This window comes from Phyllobates terribilis, unplaced genomic scaffold (assembly GCF_046119375.1).
Source record: "Phyllobates terribilis strain yellow unplaced genomic scaffold, ASM4611937v1 Scaffold_7__3_contigs__length_470593459, whole genome shotgun sequence".
Classification (NCBI taxonomy): domain Eukaryota; kingdom Metazoa; phylum Chordata; class Amphibia; order Anura; family Dendrobatidae; genus Phyllobates; species Phyllobates terribilis.
This window is the reverse complement of record NW_027362767.1, coordinates 90,764,596-90,773,893: the sequence shown is the minus strand read 5'-3', so window position 1 is coordinate 90,773,893 and position 9,298 is coordinate 90,764,596. Positions and strand designations below refer to the sequence as shown.

Genomic DNA, 9,298 nt, shown 5'->3' with positions numbered 1-9,298 from the left:
GAAATCAAAACAATTGATATAGGAGAGTATATATTCCATATGAATGATATATCCCGGCCATTTCTATTCACAGTCTGAAGTGTTTTTTACAAAGCAGGCCCTTTAATATAAATTCCTGTGAAAGCGGGCATGCTATTATTAAGCTGAGCCACTAGAAGTAACCAGGTGGATCGCCTGTGATGGTGACACTACTGGATAACTAGGGAGTAATAGAAAGCACTGGAGCAGCGGGTGTGAGCAATAAATAGTTGTGTCACTACAAATACTGTCCTCCACCAGTGAGTCCGAGAAAACACAGCCTTGTATAATATATCACGCTGGTCACATAGTGTTATATTTCCAGAAATAACATACGTACTGGATGGTTTCCAGGGATGGACGGCAGGGATTTTTTTCCCATATGTTTGGTCTGAATGCCAGTGGTGCAGCCATGATTTCAAGAATCCATCTTTTGGAGAAGTGAAGAAAAGAAAAGTAGTGATAAAGATTACACAACAGCGAATGTATCACAGCGACCTCAGACCCGCAATGATCCGACAAAGGTGACATAGCAGAGAGATCGCACCACTCAGGGGGTATTGGGACTTCAGGGGGCGCCACTATCTAATAGCAGTTTCCTCTCCCTGCAGCTTCTTTCTCAGCCCAGGATGATGGAGGGTTAAGTAATGTGTTTTTTTACTGGACCCTTTAGTTTTTGATACAGTCTAAGGCCCAAATTCATCAAAGTAATTTAACTGGAATTCTGCCATGAATTGCTTTGAAAAGTTGCAAAATTTTGGCACAAATTGGAGCTGCGCAAAAATTTTGCAACTTTTGGTGTTTTTACATCAGTTTCACCCAGCACCGCCAAAATGGGCGTAGTTGTGACAGGACAGGGGTGCAGCAGGGGCGTCACACCACAGCTCGTCTAATACATGACAAGCTGTGGAATTCCCTACTCCAGGAGTCTTACTCCAGTCTGAGACTGCAGTAAAATTTCTGGATTTTCGCACAGAGGTGCACGCCACTTGTCAGATGCTCCTGATTCATGAAGAGGCAGACAGCCCTTCATGGATCAGGAGAGTCTGACGCCACCACGTCCCCTCATCAAGACCAGCTTAATGTTTCAGGGCCTTAGTTTTTCTTTCTTAATATAACTAATATAGTTTTTTGCTCTATTAACAAAAGTAACTGTTTCTGAAAGTTAAAATGAGTCACGTCATTAAGGGGTTAAATGCACTTAAGGCCCCTGAGTAATGCGCTCACTATGATTACTTGGTGTATAAATTCAAAGAAATAAAATTAATCCAAATCATTTGTCTTCTAAACCTTCTAGACTGAGAAATGACTTTCACAGCCTGAATGACAATTATCAGTGTAGACAGATATAAAGTATGTGCAGGCAGGTTTAATATCATCTCTACCTGAAAAAAAGGCACTTACGATGTTTCCTCCATCATCTTTAGTTGTTTCTCTTCCTTTTGTATTTTGTCCTCTATCAGTTGTTTGATTTCCCATCTGTTGTACAAGGAACATATATCATTATCTCATAGGTAAATGTAGAAATATCAGCAATTTGAAGAGCATTAGAGAAGAAATTCCGCCCCTTCGCCTCCATCCAAAATACTTTGCCAACATTTTCCATCTACATCACAGAAATGATACAATTTTGTCTTCGTGGAGCTACCACTAGAGGGCGCTCACTGTATATGGACATACGAAACCTATAAGGCTGGTGGCATAAAGAGACCTCATGGTCCATCTGCCCGAATTAATGATTAATTAATTATATTAATTAATTATATAATGACTGGGAAATTTTCCAATTTTGAGCCTGAATTTTTTACTCCCCGTCTTCCAGGAATGATTACCTTATACTTTTTGGTCTACATAGTCATTTGAGGACTTGAGTTTTTGCGAATCGAGTTGTAGTTTTGAAGTATACAATCACTTTATCATATAATGTACTGAAAAACTGGAAAAAAATTCCAAAAGTGGCAAAATATTGAAAAAAACGCAATTCATTACAGCATTCATTATTTGGTAAAAATGACCTGGCGGTATTATTCTTTAGATCAGTTAGAATACGGTGACGGCAATCTTATAAGGATTTGTTTGTAGAATTTAGTCTTTAGAAATAATTTAAAACTTTGTAAATAAATCATTTGCTTTGTGACCCCATTTTCTGAGACCTGTAACTGTAGACCTGAGCTTTCCTTTTTATGGAAACCATTTTGCCGCACAAACAACGTTTCCATTTATTTTTACTGCATTTTTTATGTTTGGTACAGCAACTGAGAAAATGATATTCTTGTGTTTCGACTCTTTTCTTTTTGGTGTTTTACGTCTGGTTAAAATAATTTTATATCTTGATACATCGGACTTTTACGGACGCGGTGATATCAAATGTTTTTTCTAAAAAAATATGTAAATATCAAAAGGGGGATCATTGAAAGTTTTTATTATTTTATACATATATATTTTTAAAAACGACTCTTGGAAAATGGCGACAAGGGGAATTTTTTTTCCCCAAATTTGTGAATTTTTTTTCACCACTTAAATAATAAAGAAACTTTGCGTGTTTTGGTATCGCCATAATCATAATGACCTGGAGAATCATACACTAAGTAAAAAGTTCCCCCAAATAATTGCATGGTGCCAGTCATTTTACATACATGTAGAGAGGACTGGGAATCAGAAGAACAGCACCAGAAACATCAAAAAGGAGAGCAATGGAGATGTAACCATCAATCATGTATTCTGATGTTTTTATTGTGATGTAGAGGGCTGTTCTAATTCATTTACTGATGATTTTCTAACCACATACTGCAGACTAAATGTCCTAAAAATAAATTGCAACAAAAAAATAGTAATTTTTTTTTGTATGCGCCTTAACATGGTTCCTATAGAAATGAAAACTTGTCCAGCATAATACAAGGCTGCATACAGCCCCAGGAAGAAGCAAGGCGAAACGCGCATCGGGGTTAAAGGACACCCTGTCTGAGTTCCATAGCCAACAATACTATTTATTACAGAAGCACTCCCACCAAAATGTTTATCCCATTAATATATAGCAATCATCATGTTATATAGCACTGTGTACTTACAATTGCTCATTTTGACTTTCTACCCAGCTATTTCATCTCTTTTCCAATGGGTGTATGATATCACATGATTCAAAACTGACTAGCTGAATCCTTCTAAGCTCTATGTAGAAACAGGAGGTCAATTTTCCCTGTATGAGTCATAAGTCACTGCAAAAGTCCCTGGCAGGGGGGAGGAGGGAGCAGTGGAAGAGGGGGATGATTTCTGCAGGGAAAATAGACTTCATGTTCCTACATAGAGCAGAGAAAAGAGAAGAATTAACTGGGTAGAAAGGGAAAATGAGCAATTGTAAGTACACAGTGCTATATAATATGATGACTGCAATATAGTAAGAAGACAGAAACCTTGATGGGAGGAGGATGAGAAGGAGGAGGAGGAAGAGGAGGAGGGTTTCTGTAAGGTAACGTTACCTAGTCGCACTGTCTTGTCTATACTCACTGCTATTGGGTTTTTGGAATCGTTGGTGATCTCGGTAAATCTTTTAATATTTGTGTTAAAAAAATATATGACTTTAAATATTGATCTTCTCATGCAGCTTCTCTTATTACCCCTGGGATTTTATACTTACACTTGGATTGTGATCTATTGCATATTTTGTGACATGTCCTGCACTTACTGTGGTGTTTAGGATTATTTGCATGATCTGATCCTTAAGGGGTTGTCCATCTCTGGAGGACATTTTTTTTCTTACTTGAATGTATCTTTTTTTGGCGAAAAATATTTTTTCCAATTGGGTTTCATTAAATGTTTGCACTGTTTGCCTTCTATAGCTTCTGTGTTGCAATATGTATTAGTGACTGCAAAAAGGAGTTAACTGAAAATCTGTCAGTGAACTTCTAATGGTCCAATGGGAGCGTTTGCAACTTTATAATCTGTCTTTTTTCAGCTCCCCTCAGCCAATTTATGAACACAGGCCAAATCAAAGTTGAATGTATAAGGAAGCAGATCCTATAAAGCCAAATGGTGAAAAATTTGTAATGAAACCAAATTACAAAAATGGTGTTTAGCAACTAAATATATGCATGTAAAAAAATAAAAACAAATGTTCTCACAGGAGGAAAATGTATATTTTTATTTATTTTCAAATATATTGTATACCTGTGTAAACATGCCGTACATCAGTGAGGGTCCGGGGCATTGAGAAGTCATCACCCATCTCCTGGAATAACCCTTTATCTCCTGGATTGTTTATTATTATGATATTTTATCCATGGCGGAATAAATGTTATGTTTTATGGGGTTATCTTTGCTTTGCTGGAATATTGAATTGAAAAGTCTGGGGCCCCTGGCAGATGTATTAACCTGCAGATATGGGGGTAACTTGTAGATTAACCCCATATATGCAGGTTAATAGAGTTTTTTCAGGTGACCGGTTCCCTTTACCATATTGGCTCATTTTTGCTTTTTTCTCACTTGTATTTAATAAGTCAAATAACAATTCCTCTAATGTTTGTAACCTATAAAAAACACTTTGGCATCTTTTTAAATAAAATAAGACACATGAGCGACTCCCAGTAATGGCAGCTATCTGTGTATATACAGTATATATATACAGGGTGGGCCATTTATATGGATACACCTAAATTAAATGGGAATGGTTGGTGATATCAACTTCCTGTTTGTGGTACATTAGTATATTTTCCAGATGGGTGGTGATCATGGTGGCCATTTTGAAGTCGGCCATTTTGGATCCAGCTTTATTTTTTTTAATGGGAAGAGGGTCATGTGACACATCAAACTTATTGAGAATTTCATAAGAAAAACAATGGTGTGCTTGATTTTAACGTAACTTTATTCTTTCATGAGTTTTTTACAAGTTTATGACCACTTATAAAATGTGTTCAAAGTGCTGCCCATTGTGTTGGATTGTCAATGCAACCCTCTTCTCCCACTCTTGACACACTGATAGCAACACCGCAGAAGAAATGCTAGCACAGGCTTCCAGTATCCGTTGTTTCAGATGCTGCACATCTCGTATCTTGATGGTATGGTGTGGTATATGGGGTACAAAGATAGTGGGGCCATTCTTCATCAGTGGAAACCTCAATGCCACTGGATATCTGAAATTGCTACATGATGATGTGTTGCCCTCTTTATGCACTGAAGATGGCACGTTCCCTGAGTTTTTCCAACAAGATGGTGCACCACCACATTATGGGTGTCAGGTCCGAGCATTCCTACATGAACAGTTTCCTGTAAAGTGGATTGGTCGTCGTGGGCCAGTTGAATGGCCACCAAGGTCTCCCGATCTGACCCCCTTAGACTTTTATCTTTGGGGTCATCTGAAGGCAATTGTCTATGCTGTGAAGATACAAGATGTGCAGCATCTGAAACAACGGATACTGGAAGCCTGTGCTAGCATTTCTTCTGCGGTGTTGCTATCAGTGTGTCAAGAGTGGGAGAAGAGGGTTGCATTGACAATCCAACACAATGGGCAGCACTTTGAACACATTTTATAAGTGGTCATAAACTTGTAAAAAACTCATGAAAGAATAAAGTTACGTTAAAATCAAGCACACCATTGTTTTTCTTATGAAATTTGCTATAAGTTTGATATGTCACAATACCCTCTTCCCAATGAAAAAAATAAAGTTGGATCCAAAATGGCCGACTTCAAAATGGCCACCATGCTCACCACCCATCTGGAAAATATACTAATGTACCACAAACAGGAAGTTGATATCACCAACCATTCCCATTTAATTTAGGTGTATCCATATAAATGGCCCACCCTGAATATATATATATACTGCTCAAAAAAATAAAGGGAACACTTGAACAACAGAATATAACTCCAAGTAAATCAAACTTCTCTCAAATCATACTATCCACTTAGGAAGCAACACTGATTGACAATCAATTTCACATGCTGTTGTGCAAATGGAATAGACGATACATGGAAATTATTGGCAATTATCAAGACACCCTCAATAAAGGAATGGTTCTGCAGGTGGGGACCATAGACCACATCTCAGTGCCAATGCTTTCTGGCTGATGTGTTGGTCACTTTTGAATGTTGGTTGTGCTTTCACACTCGTGGTAGCATGAGACGGACTCTACAACCCACAGAAGTTGCTCAGGTAGTGCAGCTCATCCAGGATGGCACATCAATGCGAGCTGTGGCAAGAATGTTTGCTGTGTCTGTCAGTGTAGTGTCCAGAGGCTGGAGGCGCTACCAGGAGACAGGCCAGTACACTAGGAGATGTGGAGGGGGCCATAGGAGGGCAACAACCCAGCAGCAGAACCGCTACCTCCGCCTTTGTGCAAGGAGGAACAGGAGGAGCACTGCCATAGCCCTGCAAAATGACCTCCAGCAGGCCACAAATGTGCATGTGTTCGCACAAACTGTTAGAAACCGACTCCATGAGGGTGGTATGAGGGCCTGACGTCCACAGATGGGGGTTGTGCTCACAGCCCAACACCGTGCAGGATGCTTGGCATTTGCCACAGAACACCAGGATTGGCAAAGTCGCCACTGGCGCCCTGTGCTCTTCACAGATGAGAGCAGGTTCACACTGAGCACATGTGACAGAGTCTGGAGACGCCGTGGAGAGCGATCTGCTGCCTGCAACATCCTTCAGCATGACCGGTTTGGCAGTGGGTCAGTAATGGTGTGGGGAAGCATTTCTTTGGAGGGCCACACAGCCCTCCATGTGTTTGCCAGAGGTAGCCTGACTGCCATTAGGTACTGAGGTGAGATCCTCAGACCCCTTGTGAGACCATATGCTGGTGCAGTTGGTCCTGGGTTCCTCCTAATGCAGGACAATGCCAGACCTCATGTGTCTGGAGTGTGTCAGCAGTTCCTGCAAGATGAAGGCATTGATGCTATGGACTGGCCCGTCCGTTCCCCAGACCTGAATCCAATTGAGCACATCTGGGACATCATGTCTCGCTCCATCCACAAACGTCACGTTGCACCACAGACTGTCCAGGAGTTGGCGGATGCTTTAGTCCAGGTCTGGGAGGAGATCCCACAGGAGACCATCCGCAACCTCATCAGGAGCATGCCCAGGCGTTGTAGGGAGGCCATACAGGCACGTGGAGGCCACACACAATACTACAGCCTCATCATTTTGTTGTCAGCACATTCAACTTTGTACAGAACAAAGTATTCAATGAGAATATTTCATTCATTCAGATCTAGGATGTGTTATTTGAGTGTTCCCTTTATTTTTTTGAGCAGTGTATATATATATCAGGTTTTATATTATCTGCCCTGAATACAGTGAAAAACACATTGGAGAGAAAGAAACATCTATATCATGATGTCATCTATATATTAGATCATTAATTCTCTGCACTTACATGGTCACAATGTTGTTCTGTATCAGTTCTTTCATCAGTTCCGTATGCGACACAAATTCTGTGTTCTCAGTGGTGTCATCACTATTGTACAAGAAAGGTTCATCAACTTGTGATAAATGGTCAGAATTTCAATAGTACAAGCAAATATAAGAAGCTTTGTCATCTATTTTATCATAGAAATCTGCTTCCTTCTCCACTTAGGAGCCACTTCTACCCTCCAGCTGGGGTCTGTATGTTGGGGAGACAGGGCAAAAACTTAGAACAAGGATTAATTCTCATCGCCACACAATAAAAGAAAAAAGAATAGATTTACCTGTGGCCAAACATTTTTGTATCCGTGATCACAGCATCATGGACATGAAATTACTGGTATTAATAGGTAACTTCAAATCTCAGAAAGACAGAAAGATTTGGGAATACAAACTTATGACAACCTTTGACACACAGGAATGAATGTGTCGCATGGATTTATGTAATTCTACATCAACTAAGGAATGTGCTCCTCAGGCCTTGTGGGGGCATCACAACCATGGACCAGACCTCAATCACAGGACAATAAAACGTTCACACTCCTTATCTATGAACTTCTCAATTATGTACAGCCACAACTGTTTATCTCTCTCCCATAATGATAGTTCTGCTTCACGTCACTTGTCACATCTATTGCATTATTCTTGTGCCCTGTTGTGTATAAATGTGTGACTCTTCAGATTTTGTGTTATACTATGCCTGATGAAGAGACCTGAGTAGTCTGGAAAGCTTGCAATTTGTTACCATTTTTTCAGTTAGCCATTAAAAGGTATCAACCACTGAGGACTCTCAAATCTTAATATTTTTCTATCTACTGGCTAACACGGTACAAAGGTAGATCTTTTTCCAGCAGCACTTACAAAGTCAGTTCTATTTTCTCAAGGATGTTTTTCTTCTCTTGAATTTCTTTTTTCATGAAGTTCATGTACTTCTCCCTATTGTACATGGAAAATATATCTGATATTGAAATCTACAAATGGCAGTAATGATTAAGATGTTCAGCAGTATTAGTGATCGTGACAAATGTGGTAAATTCCTCCCCTTCTCCCTCCATTCTAGGTCTCTTCTGTGCCAACAGGTTTACATTTACTATATTCCATTGCTAAAAGGAATCTGTCAGCAGGTTGTTTGCTATTTAATATGGGAGCAGCCTGATGTAGGGTCAGAGACCCTGATTCCAGCAATATCACTTACCAGCTTGCTTCCTGTAGGTTCAATAAAATCACTGTTTTATGAGCAGGAGATTATCACTAGAGGAGTAGTAAACCCACTGCCATGTAGTGCTCCATACTCATGAGATCTGTGTAACTCTGCACCCACCCCTGTTTGGTAGCTTTCTGCCTATGCACAGTGCACATAGAAAGCTGCCAATCAGTGGTGTGGGCGGGGTTATACAGAGCTCAGCATTCAGAGTACTGCTAGATCTGCTGCAGAGAAAACAGTGATTTTACTAAAACTGCAGTAAGCAGCCCAGTAAGTGACACATTGCTGGAATCGTTGCATTTAGATGGGGGAGCAAAAACCTGGTGATAGATTCTTTTTATTGCCAGAGTTACACGACCGTAGATTCTCTCATCCAAGAGAATCGGGCTGATTATGACACTCTGATTAAACTCTGATTGGAATGTCAGCATAGTGTGATCCTACGCTCTTGGATGAGAGAATAGGAGCACACTGTGAGCAGAAGATGGAGAACACAATTTCTACATCATTTCTATTGTGTGAGTCCGCAGAATTCTGACTGCACTCAGATGTCATCCGAGTGCAGTCCGGTGTTTTCCACGCACCCAAAGACTTGAATGGGTGAGTGGCATCTGATTACAGAGTGAAATAGCAGCATGCGGTGATTTTTTCACTAACAGATTCTGTCAGTGAAAAC

The 9,298-nt window shown here is 40.1% G+C and overlaps 1 long non-coding RNA gene across 1 annotated transcript; it reads right to left on the bottom strand.

The window, feature by feature from the left end:
• Positions 1-1,422: 1,422 nt before the first annotated feature.
• Positions 1,423-8,359, bottom strand: LOC141152906 (uncharacterized). Its single transcript, XR_012247189.1, has 3 exons — positions 8,280-8,359; positions 7,390-7,470; positions 1,423-1,497 (listed from the first exon to the last, which is right to left on the bottom strand). It is a non-coding gene; the product is annotated as an uncharacterized lncRNA (long non-coding RNA).
• Between the last annotated feature and the right edge of the window lie 939 nt (positions 8,360-9,298).